Genomic DNA, 18502 nt, shown 5'->3' on the forward strand with positions numbered 1-18502 from the left:
ATTATTTAATGTCTCTATGCCTCATTTTCCTTACTCATAAGTGAGGATGACATAGCACCCACCTCACAAGGCTGTGGGGAGGTTTAAATGAGTTAAGACGTGCACAGCCCTTAGAACAGGGAGCCCTCAATACGTGTTGGCCACAGCTCTTCAACCTGCTTGATTTCACTCATTTGGGCGATTCCTGGGTTCTAGAGGAAGGGGGAGGAACCTGCCTGTAGTGTCCTCTTCATGGGCCAGTCCAGTTCTGCAGTGGACCATGCTGGTGATGTCCACCGCGCCTCAGCTTTTGAGGGTATATTTTCCTTCAAAACCATTTTAGCACAGCACATTAGGGTCAAGCCAGTCCAAGCCAGATGTTTGGGGTCCTGGGTGCTTCTGTGTTCTCCATCTCTGTTTACCTTTAACAAGATGGATGGGGGGCCTGGGGTCCCTCTGGGTGGCCTTTTCTGGCTGTGACATGCACCAGAAACCTGCTTTTGGCCTGTTAGCACTGTGTTAGAAAACAGCAGGTGCACTTGGCAGGCTCTCCCCTACCCCTTCTCCCGTTAGCCCCTGATCTCTGGGGACTCCTTAAACTAATGCAGTTTTAATGAATACACATTACTGTTTACGTGGCTGAAATGAGAGGCTGGCTGCTTATTTTATGCTGAGGTTTACAGCTCTGCCTTTTAAAATCTTCTCTCCCTTGCTCTGCTTCTGGCCACGGCGATGTTTCCTGGCAGCCCCTATGTTGTCCCTCCAAATAAGGAATTCACCATGACGTCCTGCAGTGGCATCAGAGCCACTGCCTTGCCCTGGAAGGAGTGGACTGTGTGGAACAAAAGGTTACGCCTGTAACCCCAGCACTTTGGGAGGCCGAGGCAGAAGGATTGCTTGAACCCAGGAGTTCTAGACCAGCCTGGGCAACACAAAGGGACACCAGTCTCTACAAAAAATACAAAAATTAGTCAGACCTGCACCTGTAGTCCTAGCTACTAGGGGACGCTGAGGTGGGATGATTGCTTGAGCCCAGGAGGTAGAGGCTCCAGTGAGCTATGATTGTACCATTGCACCCCAGCCTGGGCAAGCGTAAGACCCTGTATCAAAACAAAACTAAACAAACAAATAAAAAACAGAAAAAAAGCAGAAAGATGGATTCTTTATTTTAATTTAAAAATATTTCTTACAATTCTTAAGTGATTGCTTATGATAGAACAATTAGAAAATGAAGGTATACAAAGAGAAGAAAATAAATATCACCTCTAATTTCACTCTCAGAAAAAAACTAATCATTAACATTCCAGTTTATGTTTTAGCATATTATAATCAATCAACATTTATATGTATTTTAAATTAAAATTAGAAACTAAACTTAATACAGATTATTCAGAAATCTTCTTTTACTCTACCTCACAATTAATATATGATGAACCTCTTTCTGAGTTAAGAAATATAGATCTGCAGAATCTTTAATTTTAGTTTTTTAGAGACAGGATCTTGCTTTGCTGCCCAGGCTGGAGTGCAGTGCTGTAATGACAGCTTACTGCAGCCTCGACCCCCTGGCCTCATGAGATCCTCCCACCTCAGCCTGCCGAGTAGCTGGGACTACAGGTGCATGCCATCACACGTGGCTAATTTTTTTTTTTTTTTTTTAGACGAAGTCTTACTATGTAGCCCAGGCTGGTCTTGAACTCCTGGCCACAAGCAATCCTCCCACCTGAGCCTTCCAGAGTGAAGTGCTGAGATTACAGCCTTGAGCGCCTTGCTTGGTCTTGTAGTATCTTTTTGTATGCATCATTGTATCCTATTTTATGACTGTATCTCTAGTCTTATTTGTAGAAAGTTTAACATTAAATTTTGAATAGCTATATGTACTCACTGTTCAAAATTTAAAAAGCACAAGAGCTTTAATACTCTTATTGAAAAGTTTCTCTCCTATTCCTAGCCCTTATACCACTCTATTTACCTCCCTTTTGGAACCCAATATTTAACTAATAATACCAATTTATTGTGTATACTTCTGGAAGCAGTTCGTAATGTACATGTACATCATATACATTTATTTTTCTCTTCCTCAAACACATACCTTGCTTTCTTCACAATATCCTGTATCTTGGTGTTTGTTTCATATCAGTGCATATAGAACATCCTCATTTTTTTTTTTTTTTCTGAGACAGAGTCTGGCTTTGTTTCCCAGGCTGGAGTGTAGTGGTGCGATCTTGGCTCACTGTAGCCTCTGCCTCCTGGACTCCAGCAATCCTCCCACCTCAGCCTCCCGAGTAGCTGTGACTACAGGCACACACCACCAAGACTGGCTGATTTTTGTGGTTTTTTTTTTCATTGTTGTTGGTAGAGACAGGGTTTCCCCCATGTTGCCCAGGTTGGTCTCAAACTCCTGGGCTCAAGTGATAGGCTCTCCTGGGCCTCCCAAAGTGTTGGGATTATAAGAGTAAGCCACTGTACCCAACATCTCATTCTATTTTTATTTTTATTTTTTTTTAATTTTTAAATTTTTTTTTTTTTTGAGTCAGAGTCTTGCTCTGTCACCCAGGCTGGAGTGCAGTGGTGAGATCTTGGCTCACTGCAACCTCCACCTTCCAGATTCATGAGATTCTTCCACCTCAGCTTCCTGAGTAGCTTGGATTACAGGTGCGTACTACCACACCTGGCTAATTTTTATATTTTTAGTAGAGATGGAGTTTTTCCTTGTTGCCCAGGCTGGTCTTGAACTCCTGACTTCAGATGATCCACCTGCCTTGGCCTCCCAAAGTGTTGGGATTATAGGCGTGAGTCACCACGCCCGACCACCTCATTCTGTTTTATGACTGCATTGTGGTCCATGGTATGGACATCCCTGGAGTGTTTTCAAAATTGGAATATATTGACTCAGAAACCCTTCTTGTGGCTCTGTCCAAGCTCCTGTTCACATGGCCTGGCCTGGGGGTGACTGGAGGAAGGATGTCCATTCAGAGATTAGGAGGGACTACAGCTCCCACTTATGAATGGGATTAGCCTCCACAGGCCTGAGCGACAAAGACAAAACCGAGCTGGTGAGCCACATGCTAGGTGGTGGTCGCTAGGGGAAGCCCATTTGTGACTTCTCTGCAGTTCTTCAGATGGACCACATTTAAAACAGAGGCACTGCCCTTTGTTTCTACTTGGTTGAGAAAAGGTTTCATCACAGGCCCAGAGAGAGGATCAGATGTTTCTTGCAGTTTCTGGCCAGACGTATTAGTGGGTATCAGAGGGTAAGTGATCTCATAAAGCTGACTCAAAGCAAGAGAAAATTTCATGTCTCTCTTAGAAATACACATTTGCCTCCAAAGGGAAGGTATGGTGTGGAGGACTAATCAACACATTTCACGTTTAGTTTCTTTGTCTTCCTTGGTGATCTTAAGTTACTAGCCCTGACTGTTTTCTGTAACTATCTCTGAATGTTTTGCGTATGTCAGGGAAACATTTCAAATTACTAAGATGAGAGGAAAATGTGGGGAATGAATGAAATGGGGTGTGTCAGCAAGAATAGCAAAAGAAGTTTTAGAACTGGGTGGAGATTGTTTTGTATAAGTCAGTGAGCATTGCGACTCTCTAAACAAGAGGGGCAGTTTGACTTGGGGATGGGGGATGTTTTGACACTTGGAGGGATGGGAGGGAGCCAACAAAGATATAAAGCAAAACTGGGATAGTGGTGACAGAGAAGCAATGGAGGTTTCTGTGGAAAGACATAGGAAAAAATAGTCTGTCCTTCATGGAGTAGGTGAGGTTTTCTAGAAGAGACTTATCTTTTCCCTAAATTTCAGTCAACTTCACACGATTAAGTTCCCATTGTTAAAGACTTGTTCTTTGTGTTACCTTTTTTGTTTGTTTTTTTCAAGACAGTCTCATTCTGTCACCAAAGTCAGAGTGCAATGGTATGATCTTGGCTCACTGCAACCTCCATTTCCTGGGCTAAAGAGATTCTCGTGCCTCAGCCGCCCCTGTAGCTGGGACTACAGGTGCTCACCACCAGGCCTAGCTAATATTTGTATTTTTAGTTGAAGGTAGTCTTGCCATGTTGGCCAGACTGGTTTCAAACTCCTGGGTTCAAGTAATTCACCCACCTCAGCCTCCCAAAGTGCTGGGATTACAGGCATGAGGCATGATGCTAGGCCTTTTGTGTTACTTTTGTGAAGGATGAAGTGAAACTAATATCTAATCAAATCTAAGCATCAAACAATTAAAAGAGGCTTTTTAAAATAACTATTGAGTTAAACAGGACTCAAAACTACAATTGCAGATAGACTATAAACAAAAAACAGAGTGCTATATAAAACAATTTATTAGATCAGCCAGTGCTGTGCTTACAGCAAGTTCATAGCTTTAATACTTTTATGATTAAGGATTGAGGTGCCTTGCTTTGAACATAATCTGGCTATTCACTTATTCTAAGGAACTTGTCATGGCTCAAACATGTTTCTAGTATCCTCTTTAGAAATACCCTTTAGATGGTTTTCTTTGTTAGACCTTCTAAGATGACTATTTCAAAGATGAAACATTCATTTTGTTGTTTAAATTAACGTGTAGTTTTAAAGGGTCATGTAACTGTGTTATCCATCGAATATATCTTTGAGCCTTCATCACAGTGTGATATAAGGGATATAAATTGTTGAGGACCCAGGAGTAGAGAAAGTTTCTGTAAGAAAGTAACTATGGTTCTATTACTTTTGGAATATTCCCTAGGATACATCCAAAACAAAATCAAATTACACTACTTATAAAATGCATTTGGAAAGATACTATGTGAATATGGTTTGAATACTGAGGCTTATGTTAGAACAGTCATGGATGAATTTGAAAAAAAAAAACAACCAAAAAACAAAAAAAACAAAAAACCTCCAAAATTTCCTGGAGTCTGACAAAAATACTGGATAGGGTTCCTGAATATATTTTCATATCTTTGCTATATAACCAAGATATCTCTGTATTTCAAAATGGAGCATATTTTATTAGTTTTTCTTAGTACACAAGCAACATGTTATCATTGAGGATACCGGAAAGTAGCGTCACATAGCTGTGCTATAGATTTCCAGAATTTCTTTATTTTGCAAAACCCCAAAACTCTGTCATTAAGCAACAATTCTCCATTCCCCCTTCCTCCACCCCCTGGCCACCACCATTCTACTTTGTCTCTATGAATTTGAATACTATAGATCTCATATAAGTGGATTCATCCAGTATTTGTCATCTTAAGGTTCATTTCCTTCACTTTGCAATAATGTTATCAAGGTTGATCCATGTTGTTGTATGTATCAGAATTTCCCCCCTTTTTAAGGCTGAGTATTTCATTGCTTTATAGGCTACACCATTTTAATCCACTCATCTGTCAATGGACAGTTGGATCGCTCTCATCTTTTGGCTGTTGTGAATAAGGCTGCTATGAACAGGAGTGTACAAATATCTCTTCAAGGCCCTGTTTTCAATTTTTTTGGCTATGTACCCAGAAATGGAATTGCTAGGTTGAATGGTAATTCTATTTTTAATTTGTTGAGGAACGACCATACTTTTTTTCATAGTGGCTGCACCATTTTGTATTCCCGTCAACAGTGTGCAAGGGTTTTCCACATCCTCACCAACATGTTATTTTCTTTTTCTTTTTTTTTTTGATAGTAGGCATTCAATGGGTATAAGGTGGTATCTCATTGTGGTTTTTGATTTGCATTTTGCTAATGAGTGATGCTGAGCATCTTTTCATGTGCTTATTGGCCATTTGTGTATCTTCTTTGGAGAAATTCTATTCAAGTTGACTTCTATGATTTTGTATTATCGCATCTGTATTGATTCAAGCAAGCCAGCTAGAATAAATTCTGGCATTTAAACTGATTTTGTGGTTTTTCTGCAAACAAATTCTGCCCCCAAATAACCTCCAGCTTTCTGGAAGCAGTCAGCAGGAGTACAGTTGTGAAGATAACTTTCTTTAAAAAAGGAAATTCATAAAAGTATCATGCATCTTCCTTTTTTGACACTAATGGAACAATTTAATGTAATTTCAGAGGGAAGCAGAGCCCCTGGAAGGGCTGGGGTGATAACGGAAGGTTACCCGGCTTTCCTGTCAGGTGGTTTGTGGGAACAGAGAGTGGCATTCTTTGCATACTCTTGGGGAGAGGAGTGGGTGAGGCAGCCCATTACCAGCTGCTCAGGGCTGGAACAGAGCCCAGGGGAACGGGATGGAAGAGGGGAAAAATAGTCCCTCAAGAGTCCTGCAGAAATTGGTGGAAGTTACTTACCAGAAGTGTTCGGCTCCACCCAACACAGTCTGTTGCCTTCTACATGCAGAGTGTATTAGTCTGTTCTCATGTTGCTAATAAAGACACACCTGAGACTGTGTAATTTATAAAGGAAAGAGGTTAATGTATTCACAGTTCCACATGGATGGGGAGGACTCACAATCATAGTGGAAGGCAAATGAGTTGCAAAGTCACGTCTTACGTGGTGGCAGGCAAGAGAGCATGTGCAGGGGAACTCTAATTTACGAAGCTATCAGAACACGTGAGATTTATTCACTACCATGAGAACAGTATGGGGAAACCACCCTCATGAATCAGTTATTTCCACATAGCTCCACCCTTGACATGCAGAGATTATTACAATTCAAGATGAGACTTGGGTGGGGACACAGCCAAACCATATCACAGTGTAATGAAGAATGTGTGCCCAAGTAGTATAGGGCTTAAGGAAACTACTCTTGGGCTCTGAATCTCTCTAGGTCTCAGTTTCCTCATCTTTCAAATGGGGTATTAATAAGACCTACCTCATAGGGATGGTGTGGGGTTTAAATGAGAAAAGATGCTGGTGCCTTATGAGTGATTAAGTTGCTATTAAGGTATTGGGGACTTGGTACTTGTCCTTGAAGAACTTTTATTCTCATGAGGGGACAGCCTGATCCTTATAAACTATTAAAATAATATTTTAATTGTTATCTGTGAACAAATTTGTAAATGTAAAAGGGTTGCAGACTCAAATTCTACAGAAGCTAGGCAGGAGATCCAAATGAGTGATGTGGGTGGGTATAAAACAGAGGTGGTGGTAGGAACCCATGTTGAATTGAATAGTGGGTGTCTTGTTTAAAGGGGCACCAGTAGTAATTCTTGCTCTCTTGGAATATGATCCTAGGGCTGCCAGCTCTTCTACTTTTTCAAGAGAAGCCAGGAGTCTGGATTTCATGCAAAATTTCATGTTTTTCTTTTTATTAAAGACATGGTATGGACCAAAAAAAGATGTCTCTAGATGAGAACCCTGCAACCTTTCATCTATACTCTACTTGTATTTTTTATTTTAAAGACTCTATGCAAATGTGATTTAGCAGGACTACCTAGTTTTTTTGGTGTGATGATAGCATGTGAAAGAGCTATGATACAACTTGGAAATGTCAACATTGAAATATACAGTGACTGTGTTGGTCATTACAGAATGATCTCTGCAGAAATTTCAGTTGCATTTTCTCTAAATGACACCTTTGCTTTGACAATACATTTTCAAAAAGAAGAATAGCAAACTACCCTTTCCCCAGGGCCTCACCCACAATAGCTCCTGCTAACATAACACAATGCTGCACTTTATTGAGGGATCAGGAGATGTGGTTTGAATTATGGCTTCATGGGTAGAATGGTGGCCAATGTCCACATGAGCCACACTCACTGGCTGAGATCCAGAGGGCATTGATTTTAGGTAGCCAGTGTTATAGACATAGTTTAGATTTTTGCAGACTTGACCAATCTTAATGGATCTGCCTGTTCTTTAGTTACCTTTTTTTTCTCCCTCCTAGCTACCTACACCTTTTAATGCTAAAGGTACTTAGCTAGTAAATGCTGTTATTTGAATCTTAAAATTTCAGGTTTGGAAAGAACTTTAAAATTCATTTATTTTAACCACCCTTTGTATGAGGCAGGAATCTTGGTTATGACAGGTGACAGAACATTCAAACTAGCTTAATTCAGAAGGGAATTTATTGCTTTATATAACCAAAAAGTCCGAGGGTAGCTGCCTTCAGGCATTGTCTGATCCAGGGGCTTGTTATGTTTCCAGGACCTGGTTTCCTTTATTCAATCTCTACTTCTGTATTGCCTCCCTTCTCAGATGGAAAACCTTCCCCTCATTATGGTGAGATGGCTATGGAAGCTCCACTCACATTTCCTCTAGGTTCAAGTCCATGCAGAGAAGAGCACCTCCTTCTCTTTTATCTCATAGGCTCTAAACGGGCTACCAGGGCCAGTGAGAAAACAATGTGCTGATTGACCAGCCTTATCTACTCTTGGAGTTCCAGATGGAATTAACACTACTTGAATTATGTGGACTAAGAGTGGGAAAGGAATAGTTCTCCAGAAGAATATTTGGTAATGTTATTAAAATAAGATAAAGTGAATACTCACTGAGCCATCTAATGCTTGAATTCCCTTCATGGCACACCATTGATGACTGTCCAATCTTCAGTTACTAACATACTGCTCCCAAAACGCTGTGTTTGGGAAGCTCTCATAATGACAGGGTTTCTCCTAATACTGAGATGATAATGGCATCTCCTTAGTTCCAGACATTATTTCTGGTCCCAACCATAATCAGTCTGGTTTGTTATGGGTGAACATGTAGGGGAAGAGGTTGCTCACTGTGGTCACAGAAGTGACCTACCCAATAGAAGCACACCAACTCTAAGCATACTTCCATGATCACTGAGGGAGGAAAATGATTGGCAAGTCTTGTTTTGACCCTTGAAGCGCTCCCTCTAAACACCTGCCACTGCCAAGCACGTATCACTGGCCAAAGCAAGTCACATGGTGACATGGTTAGGCTTTGTGTCCCCACCCAAATCTCATCTTGAGTTGTAATCCCCATGATCCCCATGTGTCTAGGTAGAGAACCGGTGGGAGGTGAATGGATCATGGGGGCAGTTTCCCTGTGTTGTTCTCATAATACTGAATGAGTTCTCACAAGAGCTGATGGTTTTATAAGGGGCTCCTCCAGCTTCACTCCTCACTCTCCCGTCTCCTGTAACCATGTGAGAAGGTCCAGGCTTGCTTCCCTTTCACCTTCTGCCATGATTGTAAGTTTCCTGAGGCTTCCCTAGCCATGCAGAACTGTGAGTCAATTAAACCTCTTTTCTTTAGAAATTACTTACTCTTGGGTAGTATCTTTAGAGCAGTGCGAGAACAGACTCATACACATGGACATGCCTAACTTCAAAGTGGGCGGGCAAGTATCATATTGTTGTGTACTTGGGAGGGGGGAGAATCAGAATATTTGATCTGGTTACCACCACAGAACTGAACTTCTCCATTTCTGTGTTCATCTTGTTAACTCTCAAATTTTTATTTCCTCTTGTGACACATATATTAATAATTAATTTTTCAATACCCAAACACAAACCTTTGATGTTAACTTTGTTTAGTTACTTCCTAATAAACTAAGATATCTCTACATTCTGATCCTAAAATTTAAAGGCTTCGTGTATACCATGGTGACTACAGTTAATTGCAATATATTGTATAGCTGAAAATTGCTAAGAGAGTAGATTTTAAGTGTTCTCACTACAAGAAAAAAATATGAGGTAATGCATATGTTAAATTGCTTGATTTAGCCATTTCACAATGTATATATGTAGCAAAACATCATGTTGTACACCACAAATGTATACAATTTTTACTTGTCAATTGTAAACAACAACAACAATGAAACTGCAAAGTCTCCTTAGACCTACCCAGTCACATGTTGTCTGCTGATTTAGTGAGTAAATGCTATATAGGTTCATCCTGGACCTGGGTAAAATGATTTAACAGACTGGGACCAAGCGGGAGGACTCTATTGCAATCCATTAGGTAAGATCTTCCAGGTCAATATCTGATCATTGTTTAGCACATTTGGGGTATAGTTATTTAACTGCCTTCTAGTTTACCTCAATTGACCTCTCATTGGAGGAAGGATGGAACACAATGACCAGAAGAATGTTGAGAGATGAGGAAAGAGAAAATGGGGTGGAAAGAACACAAAATAGGAAAGCTTTGACATTGTTGCGTCTTGGCTGTTTCTTCCTGTAAAATCTTGCCTGGGGTGCCCTCCATTGGGGTCCCCATCCTGTACCCTGGCAACATCTTAGAGGATCACTCCCCTTTCCCTTTTCGTTTTGCAGAACTTACCCACTGGGGCTGTCTCAGACCTGTCTGGTCCTTGGGGATCTGTGGCCATGATAATCACTCTTCCTGGGCTTGACCCTCTTCTCATTAACCAGGACACCTGTGTTCTTAAGGTTGGCTGTGTCCAAGGACAGAGGGCTTGCATCCCCAGTTTCTTGTAGGTGCCAAGGACTCCATTCTTGACATCGTCTTGTCAGCCTTAGAGTACTGAAACCCAGCATTCCTGCCTTAGGTCATTCTGTCTCTCTTCCAGACATGAGTACCTCTTAAAATTATTTTTAAAATTTTTTGCTTGTATAAATTTAGAAGGTACAAGTGCAGTTTTGTTACATAGATATGTTGTGTAGTGGTAGAGACTGTACTTTTGGTATATCCATCACCCAGATAGGGTACCTAATAGCCATGAAGTGATTTTTTTATCCTTCACCCCTCACTACCCATCCAAGAAGGATGACTATTATTCAACAGTCATCATTCAATAGTCATTGGAGCATGACTGTTATTCCACACTCTATGTCTATGTGTATTGTATAGCTCCCATTTACAAGTAGGAATATGCAGTATTTGACTTTCTGTTTTTGAGTTATTTCTCTTAAGATAGTGGCCTTGGATTCCATCCATGTTGCTGTAAAATATATGATTTCAGATTGGGCGTGGTGGCTCATGCCTGTAATTAGCACCTTGGGAGGCTGAGGAAGGAAGATCATTTGAGCCTGGGAGTTTGGAACCAGCCTGAGCAACTTGGTGAGATCCTGGCTCTACAAAAAACAAAATTAGCCATGCATCGTGTTGTGTACCTGTAGCCCCAGTTACTTGAGAGGCTGAGGCAGGAGGAGCTCTTGAGCCCAGCAGTTCAAGGCTGCTGCGAGCTTTGATCACACAACCACACTCCAGTGTGGATGACAGAGTGAGACCCTGTTTTAGTCAGGAGTTCAAGACCAGCCTGACCAACATTAGCTGGGCATGATGGTGGGTGCCCGTAGTCCCAGCTACTTGGGAGGCTGAGGTGGAAGAATCACTTGAACCTGGGAGGTGGAGATTGCAGTAGATGGTGCCACTGCACTCCAGCCTGGGCAACAGAATGAGACTCTGTCTCAAAATAAATAAATAAATAAAATAACAGGGCTTATTCTTTTTTATGGCTGAGTAGTATTGTGTGTATGTATATACGGCTATATATACACATACACATACATGTGTATGTGTATGTATATATAGTGGTGTATGTGCATATATACACACAATGATATGTATATTAATATATATGTATATATATATCACATTTGCTTTATCCAATCATCCATTGATTGATGCTTCAGTTGATTCCATATCTTTGCTATTCTGCTGTGATAAACATATGAGTGCAAGCGTCTTTTATATAATAATTTCTTTTCCTTTGGATAGCTACCCAAAATTCAAGTAAAAGATCTCAGTCTACAAGGCAGCTCCCAAGCTTCAAAAAATTGCCCTGCCAGATTTTTAAAATCAAGTTTTCTCAAAAGCCTCAACATATACATTGGTCGATTTATTTATGCATTAAAGCATTTATTGAATACTTCTTACTATGTATGGTGGTAGTGGTGGTGGTGATGCTGAGGTGTCCCACAGTGAATGCAACAGGCATGGTCCCTGCTATTACCAAAATTATTGTCTGGTAAAGAATGCAGACAGCTAACCAGCCAGGTGCCTGCACAGTGAGATATGTGCTCTGATGGCTGTAACTGCATGGTGTGAGTGTAGAGCTGGGTGCTTAATGCAAGGCATCATGAAGGCTTCCAGGACTAAATGGTGTCAAAATCCAACCTTAAGGATGATGGGTTTAACTAAGTAAAGGAGGATGTGGAAAGAAGAGGGAGAGTGTTCCAGGGAGAGGAAATAGTATATGCAAAAGCACAAGAGGATTGAAGAACCAAAATCACTTTGGCATGGCTGGAATGAAGTGTGTTTGTGTATTTTCAGGGTAGGGGATGTGGTTAGGGACAAGCTCAGAAAAAAGGAAGTCAGGAACCTTGTCATAAAGGGCTCATCTGTCTCGTGAGAGAGTGTAGATTTTATTCTGAGAGTACAGAGCCTTTTCTTTTTTCTAAGCATTACATGATTAGATTTGTCATTTAGAAACCCCTCTGGCTGCCGTTAAAAGTGAATTTCACAGTGACAAGGCTGGAGGAAGGATCTTGGTTTAGGAGGTGGTGGTAGTAATCTAGGCAGGACTCGAGGATGCCTGAGTGAGAGTGAGGAAGGAGAGAGGTGGATGGAAGATTCAAGAGACATTTAGGGGGTGTTATTGAGAGAACTTAGTGATTGATTTGGTGTGGGAGGAATGAGAGAGTCGGGGATGGTTCCCTGGTTGCTGGCTTGGGTACTAGGTGGGCTGGTGGTGCTTTTGACAGAGATGGAACCATGGGAGGAGGAACATGTTTTGAGGGAAGTCTGAGTCTCCTTTTTAGACACCTAGTTGGTGTCCAAATGGCATAGACAAGTTGGCTGCAGATATCTTGGGGCTTAGGGCATGGAGCTGGGCTCAGGGTGGAGATTTGAGCTTCAGCTATACATCAGTAGTCATTGTAGTCATGGTGTGTGCTGGGGTTTTGCCAAGAGCTCATGTAGATTCAGGCGAGAAGAAAGGAGGGGCCCAGGCTGGGGATGCTGGCTTTGGAAATACTCTTGAAATATATAGAAATGAAAGAATATATAAGGCTATTTCCACAGACATTTATTTTTTATCTTTTTTGAGATGGAGTTTCACCCTTATTGCCCAGGCTGGGGTGCAATGGTGTGATCTTGCCTCACTGCAACCTATGCCTCCCAGGTTGAAGCGATTCCCCTGCGTCAGCCTCCTGAGTGGTTGGGATTACAGGCGTCCACCATCATGCCCAGCTAATTTTTTATATTTTTAGTAGAGACGGGGTTTCATCATGTTGGCCAGGCTGGTCTCAAACACCTGACCTCAGGTGATCTGCCCGCCTCAGCCTCCCAAAGTGTTGGAATTACAGGTGTGAGCCACAGACATTTATTGAGCAAGAGCTTGAGCAAGGCACTCTGGTATGCATGCAGTGGAGGACCCTCTGATGCATGGAACTCAGGCCTTGTATAAGGAAGTGACCCCCATCAGGGAGCGGAGACACTGTCAGTGAACATCCATCACAGACAAGCAACTGAGCTAGGTGCTGGGGCAAGGTAGAAAAAGGAAGCAGTGGGCTATATGAGCTGAGAAATGCATTTCTGTTGGGGACTGGGGAAGGCTTCCTGGAGGAGGTGATTTTTTTTTTCTTCCCCATATCTAGTGTTTAGGGAGATGTTTTGCCAGATGGAGCTGGAGTTTTGGAGACGGGGAAGGGCAGACTGGTTTGAGATGCTGCACAAGGGATGGCTCAGAAGAGAAAAGCGTAAGATGTTTTCAGAACAAGTTAGTTCTTCATCATGGCAGGAATCTAGGTGGCTGGAAGGACATTTGTGGGAAATTGTAGTGGAAAATAGGAGGACTTTGATGCCATACTGCAGTGTTTGAGGTCCTTTGTGGAGGCTCAGGGGATTTATTGTACAATTAGAAGCTAAAGGCTGATGTGGCCTCCACAGCATACTGGCTAAATGCATGAACTCTTTAACCAGAGGGACCTGGGCTTAACTTTAGAATCTGCTGTTTTCTTGCTGTGTGATCTTGGGCAGATTATTAACCTCTCTGAGCCTCAGTTTTCTCATCTGTCAGATAGGAGTGAAATACCTCATAGAGGGTTGTGACGAGTGAAGTAAACTAATGTAGAGAAAGCATTCTGTAGTATCTGGAATTAAGCGACTCCTCAGTACATGTTAACATACTAATACTTTCTACGAAATCATACCTGTAACAACACAGAGATGATGGTATCTTCTTCACAGCTTATTCAATTCTGTGTCCTCAGCACCTAGGATAGTACCTGGCATGTATTGGATGCTGGAGAAATATTTCTTGGGCAAGAAATGAATTGCACCAGTTTCTTTTTGTAAGGGATCTATTTTTTTTTTTTTTTTTTTGCTTATCTGGAAAAATACTTTGATGAAACCTTAGGAGAAGATGAAATTCCCTTTCTTCTAGAGCCCAGATTTCAAAGAGGAGAGGTCGAGTGCTCTGCAAAGTAGAAGGAGAAGATTTTGGGCAGTGAAGAGGAGAGAACTGATGAGGTGGTGGGGCACATTGTGCTGTGAAATGTGACTCTTACCCCGGGACCCCTGAAAAAATCTTCTGTAACATTTTGTATGTATAAAACTTCTCTCTACCATCTGCTATGGTCAAAATGGGATTTGGAGAGCTCATGTGATTCTCAGACCTCCTAGTAACCCTGCTTACATGGAGAGACAGCTGTCTCCCAGCCAGCTGCTGTCTTTTGGATGTGGGAAGCTTTCATCTGGGGGAAGATAACACCTTAAGAAAAGATGTCAGGATTGGAGGGAGATGTTGATGGGTCACTGTTTCTAATGCCCTGAAGCAGCCACACTTTGTATGGATGGGCAGGCGCACAAGGTGAGTTATTTTTTTCCCCACCTAGAAATTTATAGAGGCCTGACATGGTGGCTCACACCTGCAATCCCAGCACTTTGGGAGGCCGAGGTGGGCAGATCACTTGAGCCCAGGAGTTAGAGACCAGCCTGGGCAACATGGTGAAACCCTGTCTCTACCAAAAACAAAAAATTTAGCCAGGTATGTGGGTGTGCACCTGTAGTCTCAGCTACTCAGGAGGCCGAGGTGGGAGGATTACTTGACTCCAGGAGGTCGAGGCTGCAGTGAACCATGTTCATGCCACTGCACTCCAGCCTGGGTGAGAGAGTGAGACCCTGTCTTGAAAAAATATGAAGCTGCTCTTTTGAAGAGCATTCTAATGACTTACCCGCAGATTCTAGGAAAGCAGTTAAATTCTGCTTTTAATGTCTCTCTTTCTAGATTTCTCCCTTCTATCGTTATTGTTGTTGTGTCCTCAAACAAAAACATTTAGTACTTATTGTGAGCTTCATAGGGTTGTTGTGAATTAATGCTTGTAAAGCTCTTAGTGCGATACCTGACACATAGACGGCATTTAATATTATTATCATTATTGTTGGGTAGCACTCAGTTCATGAAATTCCCACACACAGTCAAGTGGTAAATGCTATTGCTTTGTAAGTATCATCGATGAGGAACCTGAAGCTCACAGAGGTTGATGACTTGCCTAGGATCGCTCAGAAAGCAGGCAGCAGAGCTAATTGCCATGGTAACCATTTCCAAGCTTCAGTGCCCAGAGATGGACCCAGTCTGGCATTGGCTCGTCCCCTGAAGCACTGTGAGTGTCTTGACAGATAAGTAAAGGAAGTCACTAATTTCTGAATAATGCCCAGGTGTGGTTGGCATTGTTAGGGGTCAGTGAAGACACTCTCAAAGACCTTACTGCTTAGCTTTTTTATCTTTCACCTTTAATGCTCCTGTTAACCCCAGGAACTAACCAAAGGGGAGTTTTCTTTATCAGCTCCAAGAGAGATGCCATGGTTGTCCCAAGGTTCTGGAGCTAAAGGTGGGACCAGGACCAGACTTCAGTTTCTGTGTTTTCAAATTCAATTCTATTCTCCTCTCAGTAGACCAGGAGGCCTCCAGACAAGACAGATGGCAGACAGCTACAGTAGTTTAAAATAGCCTGAGCTCACTTCTGAGGTAGACATGTGCGTGGAGTGAGCTGGAAGACAGGGACCCCTGTGTGGGAAAGCATTCTGGCAAACAGAAGCCCAGTGGGGAGTTCTGATGCTAGGATGAGTGTCATCAGGTTGGGGTGAGGGTGTGAGAAGAGACCTGAGCTGTTGCCAACCTGAGACTGAATCGGGAGGAGAGAAGAGAGAGGACAGGTGCCAGGCAAGATGCAGCACTGCCAGGAGGTAGAGGCTTCCTCCCTCCTTTCCAGCTGTGCTTCGAGAGGGGGAGGTCAGCAAACAGGCTCCAAGGTGTGGTCCCTAGCACCTGTGCTGGAACAATGCGACCCAACATTCCTTCCCATCCTTGATTGAACCAGGGATGGCTCCACTTGATCCTCTTTCTGGGGGCTGGGAGGGCTGGTGCCTTTTACTTCCCAGCTTTCTAGTCTGCTGGGTCTTGGAGTCCAGTGCAAAATAATGAAGTTCCTATAAAGACAGTTTGTATAGATCCTTTTAGGGTGACTTCAAAGCCTGTGCATTTCCTTAACAATGATCAATTCTTGGCTAATCCTGTTTCATCCATATCTGCACCCAATTCTCTTCACTCCATCTTCATACTGGGTATTTTCAGGTAAATCCCAGACACCATACAATTTCACTAATGGATCAATCTTAACATCACAAAAAGTCAAATAGACATTATACATCTTCTGATATGATGCAAATAGAAGTAGCCAACACTACCTGTACAATATTATTACTAAAGATCTAACTCCAAATTTACAGGAAATACAGAGAATATGTAGGAAATTCTGTGTAGAAATGAGTTGGTTTCTTCAGCAAACCATGGCCTGGAAGTGTGAAAAAAGAGAATTAAGAGATATAGTAATCTAAGACAATGTGTGGACCCCATCTGGAAATCAATTCAATCAAATCATCTGTAAAGAAAACATTGAGAGATAATCAAAGAGAAGAAAATATTACCTAAAATATAAAATGATAATAAAGAATTATTATTGCTTTCATTGGGTGGGATAATGGAATTGTGGTTGCTTTTTTGTTGCTCTTATCTGTAGAGATATGCTGAAGAATTTATGGGTAAAATAAAACTAAGTGATACTAGGTAGGGAGGAACCTATCCATTTCCTACTTTTTGGCAAACAGGCTCCAAGGTGTGGTCCCTAGCACCTGTGCTGGAACAATGCGACCCAGCATTCCTTCCCATCCTTGATTGAACCAGGGATGGCTCCACTTGATCCTCTCTCTGGGGACTGGGACTTAGCATTCAGAAATGCCAGCTAGCTTCCATCGACAGCAGACTGGAAGGATCAGGCATCTTAGGAACCATGTGTTGGGCATCAAAAAATTGAGAAAGCTTATCTTTAGAGAGACAGACAAGTGAAGCTGGCTCAGAGGTTATGTGGACCAAAGGGCTGGGGGAAGCGGTTGCCTTGGTTCCTGACAATCCTGCATTAAAGTCAAACTGCTGTTTCTTTCCCTAGTTTCTGTTTCCTTGTAACAGACTTACTCCTTTGCTTGAACTGGGGGTTTTAGTGGGGTTCTGTTGCTTGCAAATCTTATGTACTTTGGGAAACAGCTAAGGAGATGAAGATGGAAAACTTGGTCATGAAGGGAATGGGTTATTGGAATCTTTCTGGAGGGAGAATTATGAGGATTATGAGGATGCAATCCTGATTGAAGGGGGTCTTGTAGATATATGGGATTTGGAAGTGAGACCAAATGCTGTAGCAGATGCTATTAGCTACCCATTCAATGGCCATTCCTTGTTTCTAGTTTTGTTTTGTAACAATGTGCTCAGGGGACACAGCATGCATGATCCATGGTAATCCATGATGATTTTCCTTTCAGTGATTGGTCTAGAAGTGGGCATTGGGCCCAGCTTGGGTCATGTAAGAAAGGAAAATTCTTTCTTTCCGCCTTTCTTCCTGCTCTGGAGGCTGTTAGGTGAGGGCATAATGGTTGGAGCTATGGCAGTCGCATTATGACTATGACCAGATGCCTAGATTTGCAGCAACACTGACTGAGAGCACTGTCATTCCTGAGTCACTCATACCTCCTTCTTTCAGAGTTTATTATTTTTGGGATGGTATTTATTGACGAGCCCCTCTTGGTTAAGTTGCATATGTTGGCTGTTCTGTTAATTCAAGCCAGAAGATTCTTAACTGATACAGTTAAGCCTCATAATTTGGAGGTTTGGGAGGAAAATGAGGTGAAAGAGTATGCATGGTTGGGGATGATAATATTTTAAATCAGAAAATTAACATTTTCTGGCCGGGCGCAGTGGCTCAAGCCTGTAATCCCAGCACTTTGGGAGGCCGAGGCGGGTGGATCACAAGGTCAAGAGATCGAGACCATCCTGGTCAACATGGTGAAACCCCGTCTCTACTAAAAATACAAAAAATTAGCTGGGCATGGTGGTGCGTGCCTGTAATCCCAGCTACTCAGGAGGCTGAGGCAGGAGAATTGCCTGAACCCAGGGGGCGGAGGTTGCGGTGAGCCGAGATCGTGCCATTGCACTCCAGCCTGGGTAACATGAGTGAAACTCCGTCTCAAAAAAAAGAAAATTAACATTTTCTACCAGAAAACCATCAATTATGAACCATCAATTATGATATTATAGCCTGGTTTGCAAAGCCTTTTGAGAGTTGTGTGAGCCAATATCCATCCATCCATGCATCCATGGATTCACCCATGCATTCATCCATCCA

At 42.3% G+C, this 18502-nt stretch overlaps 1 protein-coding gene and 1 long non-coding RNA gene across 4 annotated transcripts in view; both read left to right on the top strand.

The window, feature by feature from the left end:
- PRKCB (protein kinase C beta) overlaps window positions 1-18502 on the top strand; it is a 383605-nt gene that overhangs the window by 78713 nt on the left and 286390 nt on the right. The gene's annotated exons all lie outside the window — the stretch shown is intronic.
- On the top strand, window positions 14871-17158 carry LOC116526735. Its single transcript, XR_004258244.1, has 2 exons — window positions 14871-16082; window positions 16946-17158. It is a non-coding gene; the product is annotated as an uncharacterized LOC116526735 (long non-coding RNA).

This window comes from Sapajus apella, unplaced genomic scaffold (assembly GCF_009761245.1).
Source record: "Sapajus apella isolate SASKATOON/1434 unplaced genomic scaffold, GSC_monkey_1.0 scaffold51, whole genome shotgun sequence".
Lineage (NCBI taxonomy): Eukaryota > Metazoa > Chordata > Mammalia > Primates > Cebidae > Sapajus > Sapajus apella.